The sequence below is a fragment of the Canis lupus genome, chromosome 4 (assembly GCF_048164855.1).
Source record: "Canis lupus baileyi chromosome 4, mCanLup2.hap1, whole genome shotgun sequence".
Lineage (NCBI taxonomy): Eukaryota > Metazoa > Chordata > Mammalia > Carnivora > Canidae > Canis > Canis lupus.
In genome coordinates, this window is record NC_132841.1 from 14,602,826 (window position 1) to 14,617,842 (window position 15,017).

The 15,017-nt window shown below is 42.3% G+C and overlaps 1 long non-coding RNA gene across 1 annotated transcript; it reads right to left on the reverse strand.

Moving 5' to 3' along the window:
• Window positions 1-265: 265 nt before the first annotated feature.
• Window positions 266-14,671, reverse strand: LOC140631495 (uncharacterized). Its single transcript, XR_012029039.1, has 3 exons — window positions 14,260-14,671; window positions 13,122-13,284; window positions 266-368 (listed from the first exon to the last, which is right to left on the reverse strand). It is a non-coding gene; the product is annotated as an uncharacterized lncRNA (long non-coding RNA).
• Window positions 14,672-15,017: the final 346 nt, after the last annotated feature.

The window sequence follows — 15,017 nt, forward strand, 5'->3', positions numbered from 1 at the left end:
GTTTCTGCATCAAATAAGTTGACTCTACTAAATATTTAGAAGCTGCCCTATTCCCAGCCAATCACTAAGGCTACACCACCAATGCCATTTATCACAGCGATGATGCCCATGTAATGCCCTGAGAGTGAGCCATGAGGTACAAGCATCACGCTCATACGTCTGTGTAAAGCAGCCAACGCTGTTACAGCAAATCAACCTAGTCTAGAGTATAAACTAATATGTCATGAAGGCCAAGAGCTGCCACTTTTCTCCCTGCTGATGTTACCTTCTTTTCCAGGGCCACTGTGCCAGATGGTTGTGCAGGTACAACTCTCGGGGACGCCCTTCACACTGCAATCCTGATGAAATCCCAATTCCTCAGGAAAATCCTGACAAGAAAGTGGAAGGCAACTCACTTCAGTGGAGATGGTAGCTGTTCTCCAGGCAGCAAGAGAAGCCCTGAGCAGCTACTCTCCCTCCAGGTTACTCCCCCTGCATCACCTGCCTTCAGTCATGCTCTGTGGGCATGGTTTTTCAGGTGAAATACCACCACTCATATGTTAATACACTTTAAAAATGCCTTTGACCCAGAGCTTACCCACAGGTGTCACTCCTCTCTGGCCTTTTGTTCAACATTTTGAATTTTACAATCTCTGGCACATTAACCCAAATGTGAGGGATAAGCCAGCTGGTATCACTGGGGAAAAGAAGAAAAAGCAAACACAGACTTCCATGTTTCTCAGTAGGAATATGTGGCACACTATCTTTGTTGCTATAGCGAGTGAGGGAGGAATGTGGGTGAATACCTGCATGCGTTTATTTGTAAACTTATTCACATCGAATGAGCCTACCAGTTCCCCACCATGGTGTGGGAGGTCATCTGGGGGACAAGAGGTGGCACTAAGCTAGAAGCTATTACAAGACAAAGGTAAATAATAGCTCAGAGGTGGGTAAGTTTTTACCCATTAGGAAGACCTTTCCCATCATCTCTTGAATCCTGCATCAACTTCACCCAATAGGTTAGGTTGGGCATGTAGTAGTCACCCCATTCTCGAAGTGAGAAAAATGAGATTTGGGGAAGATAAGTGATTTGCATGATCCCTCTGCTTAAAAAATACAGAGTAAAGCTTCACATTCACATTCTGACTTCACGGTCTTTGGATATGGGGGATCCTCCGGCTTAGCCAATAGCAAATGATGGACTTCAGGCTTCAGTTGCGTAGATATATCAAATGTCAGAGCTCCTCCTCAAAACCTGTGACGTGAATGAACATTCTCACCCACCAATGCATTAGGCCCAAGTGGACACTCTTTCCCCAGGCTCAGGACTTAAGTCCCAAACCCAGTTACCCATCTTCACTGGGAACCTTTTTCCTGGAAGGTCAATGTCTATCCAAAATGGCTGTTTGGGTTTTCTTGTATAGTGTACCACTGATTTTTATCTAATTTTAATAAGTATTACAAGTTCATTGTTTTTAAAAGTGAAAAAAGAAATACCTGGTCATTTCAGAGGTAAAAGTAATTAATATGCTGTAAGTCAATTGGAATTATATAATACAGATGTTCCTATAACTATGTGCACTGAAGTCATAATGCTATCCTATTTTATGGCTTGCTTTTTTCCCTTTCTATATCATGAACATATATCCCAACCATTAAATATTTTACTAAAATATTATTTTTGACTTCTGCAGAGTAATTTTAGCCTACCATGTGGAAGTACTGTTATGTCCTCAACCATTTCTTTTTTTTTTTTTTTTGATGGATTTGTTTATCCAGTTTCAGTTTTCCTTTTACCTTTTATCATGAAGGAACAGGTTCATATGTACCCCAATATTTGTCATACACTTGACTCCTCTCTACCCCTAATTTCATACATCTGACCAATCACTAACTCCTGCAGCCTTAACTCCTCCCTTCCTGCCGTCTTGTCTTTCCTCCTTCACATCTACTACTAGTGGTCCAGGCCTTCCCACATCTCTCTCCTGGATTGAGCTCTGTAGAGTCCATCAGGGCCCACTCCTTTCAGTTCACCGACTCCAGCCTAAATAGTCTAAAATTCCGGTTAGACCATATTGCTCCCCTGCTTATAAGCCATTTGGTGGCCCCCCATAGGCTAAAGTTAATGCCCAGTGTCCATCACATGGAATATGGGACCCTGGACGGTCAGGGCCCCAGAAGTATGTTTTCAGTATCATCTCCTGCAACTCTCAGACTCCAATTCCCCACATCAACTGTAGAAAATGGCCTCTAGCAACCACTCCATCCTCTCAGGAGTCATACTGTGCATTTAGATCTGCCATCTCTATCCATACCATTCCATTGCTCCTAAAAAGCTTTCTCCCCACCTCATTTCTTCACCTGGATAGCTCTCTTTAGTTGTTCAAAACTCTCCTCAAGAACTTTTCCTCCAGAAAAAAGTTCCCCTTTAATGCCTCCCTCATCACTACACCCATCTCCCAAGTCTGTGCTAGGAGCCCCTCCCTGTAGGGCTCCCACTGGCCCTGGTGCACATTTCCATGGAACACTACCACACATTGTTTGCAAGGATATGCACACCTGTATGTATCCCTTGCTAGACCATAAAATAATCCAGTGCCAACACCAACTCTTTTTTATATTTCAATACCCATAGGCCTATATACAACACTTGGCACAGCACAGATGCTGAAGAAACATTTAGTGAAGTCAGCCAATTTATTCCAAGGAAACAAGGCTTGTGCACTTAATCTCAAACTTGTCCCACTTATATTGCTCTGAGTCTCATTTCTTGAGATTGACTTAATCTGATTTTCTACTTTTGATTGTTCACTGATTGTCTATATCCTGTGCATTTTCACATACGTGACCTAAATTTAATCTCACCACAAACTAGCCAAGATAGCTGGTATTTCTGCCTCCTTCTAGAATTCACTTTTCTTTCATCTTATAAACTTACTCCAATGTTTCTCTGCAGAACAGTCCATCTCCTACTCCAGAACCAAGTAATTTTGGTGGAGTGACAGGTGCTGTGAATAGGCAGATGGCCAAGAGCAGAGCCAACTAGCACAGCACATTGTCCTAGCCACAATTATTCCTTCAGGGATGAGCACATGACCAAACGAGCCAGTGACAGGCAAGAAGTGTAGCCTGGCTGTTAAGATAAATGTACATACTCTTTCCTAGAAATGATGAAAGAGCTGCTATAGCCATATTGCCCCACCTGAGCCTCCAAAAAGACAGAGGAAACATAGTTGTGATGATGTTGGATAAGCCCTAGATGAAAGTGGGCTGAAAGCCACTCCTATGATCTGAACTTGTCACTTGTATGAGCAAATTAATTCCTTTTACCTATGTAGGTTGACTGGAATTAGGTTTTCTATAATTCATAAACCAAAAGAGTCCTAGTCCATATGCCTATAAAGAAAGTATTATTAGAAGCAACTGTTGTAAATTAAGACTCCAGAACATCACTATAGGCAAATTACAGCTAATAAACAGCACAGCTAAGATCCAAAGTTGGACTTTTGTAATTCTATACTTTCCTGTTCTCAGTCATATGATTAAAAACCTGGCACAATGTAGATAAGGGAAAGCGTACACACACATATACACATACACACAATATATGCTGCCATGAGATTTTAAATGACTTCTGTGAGTCATTCTGCTCTTCTCTCCAATTAAGACATATTAGCACCTTAAACAACTCTGAAGGTCTGCCTCACACAATACAGAAGAGTATTCCTAAAAATGTGGGTACTCATTACTTTTTATTAGTCAAACTTTACTATATAGAAATATCTTTATTTAAAGGGATTTTATGATAACCCTTCTGCAAAGTGAAGAATATGAATGTTGAGAAGAAAATGAGTGTCATGATTTAAATCTGGGCATCAATCAATCAGGATTGCTTAAAAATAAGTTTGGTCTACAATTTAAAGAGAAAGGGAATCCTGATGGCATGCAGATCATATGTAAAAGACAGAGCATATCTTACCCTCTGTTTCAAAGGTTTGGACAAATAGATCATTCAATATGTCCAAAATACTTCCAAAGATCTCCCAAGGTAGAGATCCTCAATTGTGTAAGAAAACAAAAAAATAAAATAAAAATAAAATAACACGACAGTAGCAGCAACAACAACACAAACACCTTCTGGTGGAACAATTGGTTTATCTAGTAGACGTTAATTTAAAAAAAATTTTTTTGAGCACCTCCTAAATTCTAAGGACTGTGTTAGATACCTGGGATATGGCATTAAGAAAAGAAAGAAGAGCCAGTTTTCTTGGAGGCTATAATATAAAAAGTGCTTTCTGCATGCTGTGCTAGAAACTGGTTATACAGAGATAAATCACTCTCACAGAGCTTCATCAAGCACAATACCTCTAAACTATTTGGATTGTTTCACTCCATTATTACAAAGACTTTTGAGCAAGCATCCCTCATAAATGTATATTTACTTGTTTATAAATTGTGTCTTTGCTCTTCTTTCAAATATGTGTAGTATAGTGTATACACATCAAAACCAACCAACAAACAGAAAGCAAAAAGGATGAGGCCAACACTTAATATAAAGAGTCCTTGGGCAGCCCGGGTGGCTCAGCTGTTTAGTGCCGCCTTCAGCCCAGGGCCAGATCCTGGAGTCCCAGGATCGAGTCCCACATCGGGCTCCCTGCATGGAGCCTGCTTCTCCCTCTGCCTATGTTTCTGCCTCTCTCTCTCTCTCTCTCTCTCTCTCTCATTCTGTGTCTCTCATGAATAAATAAATAAAATCTTTAAAAAAAAAATAAAGAGTCCTAATATTTCCTTCCCACACCCCTCATTGAAGAACACTGGTCTGGGGGACTGGGCCTCCAATGGCCTAGCATTGCCCTAATCAAATTACAGCTCCCTATATGCACAGTCGACGACAGACCTGCACTCCGGGGCTGGAGCTCTCCTGAGTATTTCTTACTTCGGTCCAGAAAACCACCAATCTGGCTGGCACTGTCCCTGATCCTGTCTGCGATCCACGGACACTTAAAATCACTCCTGAGATAAGGGCAACCATGGTCAAATCAGATGAATTATTTGCTTTTCAACCATTGGCTTTAGCATTGAGTAGACACACTGCTTGAATGAATATTCCTCACAAAATATCTCACTTATACACCAGGAAGACCTGGTTTATTTGGCGAATGCTGGAAGACCTAAGGGAATGCAAGTCTCCAGCTCATTCTCTCCAGAAACACATTACGTGGACACAGCCAGGCTGTGTAGTCTGACCAGGCCTTCAGTTACGAAGCACCAGCATTCTTGGCATCCTCTCCTTCCAAGGCCAAAGTGTACAGCCCATCCGCTACGCGAAAACTGTGTTTTCTTAGGCCAATTTCTACTCATATTCCTGCAAATTAATTCAATCAACATTTATTGAGTGGCTACCTTGAACAAGACACAACAAATAAAAACTTATTTTGCCAAACGATTTGAGCCAACATAGATATGAGGCTGAAGAGACTCTTCTAGGCAGAGCTCCCACTTTAAGAAAATTATTTCACAAAAAAATGAATGCTAAGCAGAGTTTTCATGCCCAGCCCCTGGCATCATTGTGAGCATACATTAACAACCAACAGCATGCTTCATTCCTGCATACGCTAATGAAAAATGATTGCTTGTCTTTCTAAAACCAAACCAATTATTCTTGTTTTTGTTGAATGGAAATTAAGCTTGTGTTTAGTGACAGAATAACTAAATCAGTCTTATTCGGAACCCGAGCGTCAACGTGGATCCTGTCACTTTGCTGACAGGAAATGTAACCCAGATAGCTTATTTGATAAAACAGGGCTATTTTGGCTTTGAAACAAAAACTCCACTCTTTTGACTTCAGAGCAAATGAACCATGTGCCCTCACCTCCATCTCTCTCTTTCCCTGGCGCCTGTCCCCACGCAGCACGTAAGGAGGCAACGTTTCCCATAACCAGCAACGTCTGCTCCGAGCTGGTACATGCACACCTACCTGATTGAATATCACCATTTCAGAAGTGCTGCCTAATCACATTTTTTCAGGCTGTGTGAACAAAATAATGTTTCTTTAATTACGTGAACTCTTTATTTTTGATATTTTAATGACATTTTAGAAGATAGAACGGCCACTTCTCTTAGATCGGGTGGTATTAATCAGGTGTGACAGCTAGTTATTTGATACATTTTTAAATCCCACTTGTATTTTCACACGAGTAATCTGGGACTTGATTTCTCAGTCCTGGGCCTATAATGGCAACTTGTGTTTCTGCCCATAATGAGCAAAATAATTGAAACAAATTAGCACTATCTATAATTCAGTGGTAGCTTAGAGGCCTTATTTTATTTTATTTTTTTAATGAAATTAAAAAGCATTCTCTCCCCACCCCACCAACCACCACCCTCCCCTGCCCCAGGACAAATGTTAATAAATAAAGATCTGTGAGATCTACACTGTTTATCGTGTCAGTCCAACCTATGTCTTCCCCTGGGGCTGCACCCAGTTGCGGGCAATAAACGTGGCAGGTCCATTTCCTCACTGAGCGTATTTTGTGCTGGAGGGTTGCTCAGACTCACGTGGGGGCTCCTTTACCTGGGTCAGGACACTAGGGACCATTTAGTGCATCTTAGATGCTGTTTGGGGAATCACAGAGCATTAGCATGGGGTCTGATCTGGGCATGCATTTGTCATAAGTGCAGTAATTGTTAATTTGTTTGTCTCTCTGGTATACTCAACTGAGAGGCCCCAGAGGATGGGTGGGAGTTGCTTGTGCCTCATCAGACGTCACAGCGTCAGCACCCAGCGTTGTGTTGAAAGCGCTTGTCTAGAGGCCACACCACTAGTAAATAGGTGTTTGTGTAGAATGCAAAGTATAAATATTCCTCAGTCCTCTCATTTTACAGAGAAAGATGATGAGGCCCAGAGTAGAGTTGATCAAGTCTCAAAGGACATATACTTGAATTCCATTCTCAGGTCCCAGGCTAGTCTCCCATTTATTATACTGGTCTACTCCATAAAGCTGAAGGTCCAAACATTTAGTTAATAATAAGAGCAGGGGTGCCTAGATGGCTGAGTCAGTTAAGTGTTGGACTCTTAATTTCAGCTCAGGTCATGATCTTAGGATAGTGATCTTAGGAGATGGAGTCCTAGTCAGGCTCCGCGCTCAGCGTGGAGTCTGCTTGAGATTCTCTCTCTCTCTCCCTCTACCCCATTCCTGCTCACACTCTCTAAATAAATACATTCTTTTAAAAAATAGTAATAATAAGAGCAATAAAACAGTCTTTCTCAAATGCCAATGGGCATGAGAATCAGCTAGGGTGTTTATGAAAATGCAGATTCTGATTCAGCAGGTCTAGGGTGGGGCCTGAAATGCTGCCTATCTTTTTTTTTTTTTTTTTTTTTTTAATATTTCACCCAGGGCAGCCCCGGTGGCTCAGCAGTTTAGTGCCACCTTCAACCCAGGGCATGATCCTGGAGACCCGAGTTCGAGTCCCACATCAGGCCCCCTGCATGGAGCTTGCTTCTCCCTCTGCCTGTGTCTCTGCCTCTCTCTCTCTCTCTCTCTCTATCCTGTGTTTCTCATGAATAAATAAATAAAATCTTTAAATAAATAAATAAATAAATAAATAAATAAATAAATATTTCACTCATTATTTGAGAGAGAGAGGACAATGGTGGGGAGGGGTAGAAGAAGAGGGTGAGAGAGCCCAATGAGGGGCTCAATCCCCATCCCAGGACTCCAGGATCACTACATGAGCAGAAGGCAGACACCTAACCGACTGAACCACCCAGGTGTCCTGAGATACTGCCTGTCTATCAAGCTCCATGTGACCCCAGGACTGCTGGCCTGTAGACCACACTTTGAGTAGCGAGGCCAGAGACTAGAGGGATTGATTAATCCTGCTGGCTCGGAGTCAGACTGGCAGGGCTCAGCTCCTGACTGCTACTTTCTGCATGTTATTCTATGCCAAGCACAGCACTGCTGCCATATGTCAGGCTCTATACTCTAAAACAAAGCAGGCAGTAGGGAGTGCGAGAGACTGAGGCAAACTGAGGCAAAGACTGAGGCTTTTGTGTGCTTTCCAAGTTAGTAGCTGCAGTTTATCTTGATTTGATTGTGGGAACAAAAGTCCTTTGCTGCCAGATCTGAATTGTCAGAGAAAATCTGCGTCCTTGATTTCATATTTGGGGAAGAAAAAGATAAAGATAGATAGATGATAGATGATAGAGAGAGAGAGAGAGAGAGAGATGATAGATAATAGGTAGACAGGCAGGCAGAGAGTTCAGTGATATCTTTATTTTTAAAAATTAGCAGCAACTTAAAACATTTCAAAACCCATTACAGGCCACCCATGGGCTGGATCCTGCCTCTATCTTGCTACTTCTTTACAAATATGTTCTCATTTGATCTTCAAAACAACCCCAGGAGGGAGCGTTATTAGGATTACCATTTATCATCAGGGTAAAGGGCCCAGAGATACTGGGGAGCTCCCTCCCCGTGCCTGCCTGAGGCAGTGCCTGGACACCAGCTGGGAATGACTGATCCCAAAGCCAGATCACTACCCAGCAGTAGCGATCGTCACCAAGTCCTGCCTAACTCTGTTTCTCAAATGTCCCCCGGACTATGGCTAATGTGCCATATTCTAGCAGTAGGGAGCCTGGGCTTCTTGAGTACTGTGCTATCTTGTTTCTACCGTGGGCTCTGTCCTTATGTTGTTTGAAGATAATGGAATGAAATACCTAAATACCTAATGTCCATAGGCCTCAATTTGCCTCAATGCCCACCTCGTTGGGCTAGTGTGAGGTTTAAGTGAGAGCTGAGCTCATAGTTAGTTTAGAAACTAAACCAGGCATGTAATGATGCCCAGCAAATAGCCACCATATGTGTACACCGTCCCTGTAATCTCCAGGGCATCTCCCCTGGGACCCAAACATGAAATCTGAATGTTCCTTATATGTCAGGAGGTCTGATTCACAAGGCACCTTTCTCAGTAGCTAACCAAGAGGAAATGTCATGCCACTTGAGCCGTGCCTAATGTCCCAGGGTTTTGACTTCTAGTCTCCCTCTATCATCTTCTCTGCCCCCACCACCCTACTGCTACAGAAAAAGCCTACATACACTCAGGAGCCAAGACAACCTGGTCTGGACCTTATTGGGCCCCCAGCTGCACACTATATCGGTCACCTCGCGCAAACTACTGGAGGCTCAATATTCCTGATTGAGAAAGAGAATAATAATCTCTCCTAAATTTTCTTTTTGTTTTTGTGGGAATTAGATGAGATGATGTATGTAAAATGCCTGGTACATAGCAGGCATTTTGTAAATTTAAGTTCCTATCTCCCCTCTGGCCCACCTTATCTCAGAAAGTCACTGGGTAAAGAGTGAGCAGATTATACCAAACCTACACATGTTCTCTCTCCACGCTGTGACAAAAGCTTGTAAAGAAGGCAAAATTATACCATATTCAGCCCTGGACTGGGAATGGAGAACCCAGATGTTTGTTTATAAACAAACATGGCAATGCAAACTGTCACTAACCCCATTTTCGGGGGGGGAGGGGAATGGAGGTTTAGAGAGGCTAGGTCACTCGCTCAAGACCACTCTGCTATCCAAGTGGACTCAGTGTCTCATTCCCCAGTGGCTACACACCACGACAAGTCATTTTACTTCATCCATCAAATAAAGATCTCAGCAATATCCAACTGTATGAGAAATTCATATTTTTGTCCTGGTTTTTATTTTTATTTTGGGGGAGGGGGGTCTTTCCCATCAAATTCTTCACTGAGACTAGACCAGGATGCAGCCCCTGTTGAAAAGGAGCTGAAGGGCAGTGGCTCGCCCTCAAATACACCGTTCCATCGTATTAAAGACAAGGCATGTTTGGTGATCTGCCCCAGTCTCCTTTCAAGCTGGCCTGTGTGGACAGTTGGGTAGTCTCTCTCTTGGATCTAAACTATTTTCAAGTGGCTCAGATGTCCAGGATGGAAAGGATCTTTTTGATACAGATCAAGTTCAGCTTTGATCATTAAACCATTCCCTACTTCCCTGTGAATTTTCACCAAAGTGGGAAACTGAGCCAACGCATGCACCTCAGCTCAGAGGGTGGGTGCTATGGATCAAGGCGGTAGAGGGGTAGGGGCGCAGCTGTCTCCTCTAAGCCGCAGGAAGACACCCTGTTAGGACTGAAATCCAGGGCGAAAAGAGGCACTTTAAATAGAAATCACATACTGCTACCCTGTCTCCCTCCCCACTCCCCTGCAAATAAACACATAAGGTTTATGATTGGATAACAGTTTGGTTTCATTCCAAGTGTAGAAATGGGCTTAGAAGACTTCAGTTTCCTGTCTCCTAACTTTCCTGACCACAAATATTTTTTATTGTAAGCCATGAAAGCAAAGGGTTATTTAATAAATTAACACTTCAAATGCCTTTGGTTCAACCCTCAGCCCTAAACTCAATTATTGGCCTTCTATTCATTTAGCTCAGGCACTTAGACCTGCCTCGCCTGTCTCTTAATTCCTTCACCTAGAAAGCTTTAGTCCTTATCCTTGCTAGATTTTATGGTTTTACAATACTTTATTGAATTGCTATATTGTAATTTTTCTGCCCTCCACCCCCATCCCAAATAACCCTTTATGAAGCAGCATAGACATAGCCCGGTATGCAGTGAGGTAAGCGCAGCAGTCTATAGCATTTCACAAATTTCTCTTGGTCTGACAAATCACAAAATAATCACATTAAAACACACACACACACACACACACACACACACACCAGCAACAACAACCTAGCCCTTTGCCTGCAGGACAATGCATGGTTTTTTATTAAAAGAGGAATTTAAATTCCTTCTGTGCACAGACTGTTTTAACTATAAAGACTTAGAAAATTAATTTTTGCCTATAATCTCTTATAGATAATGCTATAAAAATAGTTCCTCTTTAAGAAGCATATTTCATGCAAATATCAAAAAGCCTTTTATCTGTGTTCAAGATTTCTGATTCTATTTCTGTCCCTTGTTTCCTTCTCTTAGGAGGAGATCAGATTTCGGGGGCCCTGGATCCCAGAACTTAGTCCTGGGAGACAGGACGCAGGGGCAGGCCACAGGTCCGCCAGCTTGCCATCCGGCAAGCACAGCACCCAGGTCCCTGCCAAACTTCCTACTCTGTGCTGGGCACTGTGCCACGCGCCAGGGCCACAGAGGGGTGGATTCAAAGGGTGAGAGAGGCAGAGTTACAGCCAGAAAGTTCGAGAAGGCCTGGTGCTGTGGTGGCAGTGCAGAAGGAGAGGGGAATAGTGTCTGCGAGGCAGTGTTGCCCAAACCGCCCTCCCGCACAGACCACCTTCAGGGTTTCTGCACATCCTAGAACCACCTCTATTATTATTATTATTTATTTAATATTTTCTTCAGATGATTCACTTTTTTCCTTCAATTCAGCCTCATCCCAAGCACTCGCATCTGTGAAAGTCACTGCTTAACGAGCTGCTCGTGTTTGTTTCTAATATACATTAAAATTAGGGCATAACCATTAAAATGAAGTTTATCCTGATGTCCCTAAAAACGATCTCAGGTGTACCACCAGGCATCCTCACAGCAGGAAACCCTACTCTTATGGACCAAATATTTGTGTCCCCCCACCCCAAAGGCATAGGTTGAAATCCTACCCTCCAATGTGATAACATTAGGAGGTGAGGGCTTTGGGAGATAATTGGGTATTGAGGGTGGAACCCTTATGAATGGGATTAGTGCCCTTATAAAAAGACACTAGAGCTGGCTCTGAGTCTGCCCTCCCCTATGTGAGGACACAGTCTATGAACCAGGAATCAGACCCTCACTGGGCATGGAATCTTCTGGCACCTTGATCTTGGACTTCCCAGGTTCTTCAACTGTGAAAAAAATATGTCTGTTACTTAAACCACCCAGTCTACGGGATTTCACCTGAACAGATGAAGACACAGAAGAAGACACCGGGAAAAGGCAAGAGTGAGAAAAAAAAAATAGCTAGGGCTTAGCATTTGTAGAAAAAGGGTTTCCAAACTGTGTCAGGTGGTGGGGGGACTCCCCATCTGTGTACACACTCCCCAGATGAAGCACTGAAGTCAAATGCTCAAGATGCCTCTGTCCTTCTGTCCCCAGAGCCCCAAACCTTCAAACTCATATTGTCTGACAGGTGGTTGGGCCTGGATAAATCCGCCCAAATCTATCCCGATCACCAGAACGCACATCCAAGCACACCTCCTGTCGCTGTAGTCCACAAGATAAGCTCTCACTGGAGAGAGACAGTGCATACAGTCACACTCATCTGCCATATACACAGAAGGTTGATGGCCCACAAGGGATATGATACCTATCCATGCCCCAAGTATTGGACGTTTTGGTTTGCTAATTTTCTGAAGGCAGCTGTGGAATAGTAGAAAGGGTGAGGTTATATGGAGCCAAGTCTCCTATATTTCTTCCCAGACACTGACCAGATGCATAATCTTGGGTGAGTTACGTCAATCGTAGGACTCCCCACTTCCATGTCTGTAAAATGGAGATAATGATCAACATTTGCAACAATGTTTTTGAAGGGGGCGGAGGCTAGACAAAATGCCTGGTGTGTATAAATACGTAATGCCTAAGCACGTAATTTGAAATCATGCAGTAAATATATTTTTAGGATAAACTATGCAGCCATTACAAATGATGAAATCATAGTAAAGAAGACCATAAAAGCAATTATCAGAAACCCTTAAGGCAATTAAAAGATACTCCAAAAATTCCAGTATTCCCATTTTAATACATTCCAGTGTGTGCCTTAATGTGTATTCACTCTACTTTCACGTGAGGAACACTGTGCATATTTCTGGACCCAGACAAATAAAAACATAGTAAAGTAAGACTTTTTGTGCATTAGAGCTGAGAGACAGTCTGGCATAGAAGTGAGTCCTGAGTCCACTAAACTGGACTTTAATCCCAGTTAGGTTTTCTCCTGAATGTTATCTTAGCTAAATTACATAGTCACTCTAAACCTCGGGTTCCGTTTCAGAAAAACAGGGATATTAATAATAGTATCCACCTCCCAAGTTGGCTCAGCTGATGTTAGTAAATTCTGGTGTTGAGTAAATTCCCAAGAAATGGTACTAATATTAAGGTTTTAGGATTGTGGGTGATACTTTTACCTTCAAAAAAGGATCTTTGTTGGGGCACCTGGGTGGCTCAGTGGATGCGCATCTGCCTTTGGCTCAGGTCGTGGTCCCAGGGTCCTGGGATCGAGTTCCACATCAGGCTCCCCGCAGGGAACCTGCTTCTCCTCTGCCTCTGTCTCTGCCTCTCTGTGTCTCTCTTGAATAAATAAAATGTTTAAAAGAAAAAAAAAAAAAAAGGATCTTTGTTGGCTATAGAAAATGTAAAGTAGCCAAATTACAACTACATTCACTATATTTCTGTTGTTCAACCCCAAAGCTGTACTGTGGGAAAGAGCTAGAAGACCAAAGTCACCACTACTACCACCAGGGTGCCCGATCAATACTAAACCACACCTAGGCAGCCTGTGACCAAACCAGAGGGACAAACGTTCACTTCCTTCCCGGCCCAGTCGAATAGGACAGAATGATCCAAGTGCTTTTTTCGTCACACTGAACAAATGCATCTGAAATATCCCTGGGCTGTATGTCTACCCCTGCCACTTCCAATTTTACTTCACAGCTACATTGGAAAAATTTAAACCCTCTTCAATTTAAGCTGCTTTTATTTGTATTCAGACTAAGATAGAGTGTGGGTGCCAGGGGATAACCTGACCATTAAAAAAAAATTCCATTTGACTACATATATTTTTTATCAATTTGGGAAAGCTATCAAAGCAGGCATTTTCACTTAAAAGCTTGGAAATAAAGCTGATATTATCTGGCGGGGCGGGGGGGCTGGGGAAATCACCATAGCAAAAAAAAAAAAACAACAAAACCCTTTCGTGTATCCAATTTCACATTGCTGTTGTCATGTACAGGATGTATATTCAAATGTGTTTGCATATTTCTAAACTGATCATACATCAAAATTAGAGCCATATTGTTCCTTTTACAGTGAAACTGTTTATATAGGAAATATTGTAGCAAATGTTCCCTGCCTCCACCCGGGGTTGTGACTGATTGCAGAGTGAGATAAAAGCACTTGTGTCCACAAACAGGAGAAAAGCCTATATGCATGCAAGAAATGAAAAGAAGGTGTGATTTTAACACAAACACTATTATCAACCCAGGGGGAAAAAAAAGATTACTGGAGTTTATGCAAATTCAGAGAAAGCCAAAAGCATATACTTACACCCTGACAGACTGAAAATTAGGGGTTGGGTCAGATAACAGAATTCAGTTTGTACAGATCGGAGTAGTTCCTGGATGGTGTTTTATTTCCATGCAACCAACGGAATTAAAGTCATTTAGAAGAGACAGAGATGGCCCTCTAAGGGGAACCGGTTTCCCACCAAGCTATGGGAAACAGTGATGGAAAGCCAATCCTTTGGCTCTTTAGCGTTTTCCCTGAAAGAGCTAAGCTGGTCTCATGAAGTTCAGCTGAATTTCCCCTCCTTTACAGGGAGCCTTTTTTCCTTTCTTTTCATCAAAAGCTTGCTCCAACTACAAAGTGAAGTGGGAAGTTGGCAATTATCCTACAAATCCAGGTTATGTTGTTTGGTCAACAGAACTGTAGATTTGGTGGAGCTCTAAGGAATTCTAGAGATTATCCTAGTCTGCAGCTTTCAGACTTTGAATATCTTGTCAATGGAATCATGTGTAGAAGAACCCCAACATGCAAATTAGATTCTAACTAACCATAACAGCCATTCTAACATCATAAATGTATTTTAAAAGCAGGCAAGAAGTCATGATTTTAACGTTTAACCTTTTATATCATGGACAAATGAGAATGACAAGACTGGTTTGACAAATAGAAAATATTGATACTTGGGTTTATGACAACAGTTTTACATCTGCCTCAGCATCTAGTTCCTTGCTTTTGAAAGCACCATTTCTCGCACAAATAAGCAGTGCACTATAGTAACAGTTTTATATTTTAAAAGTATA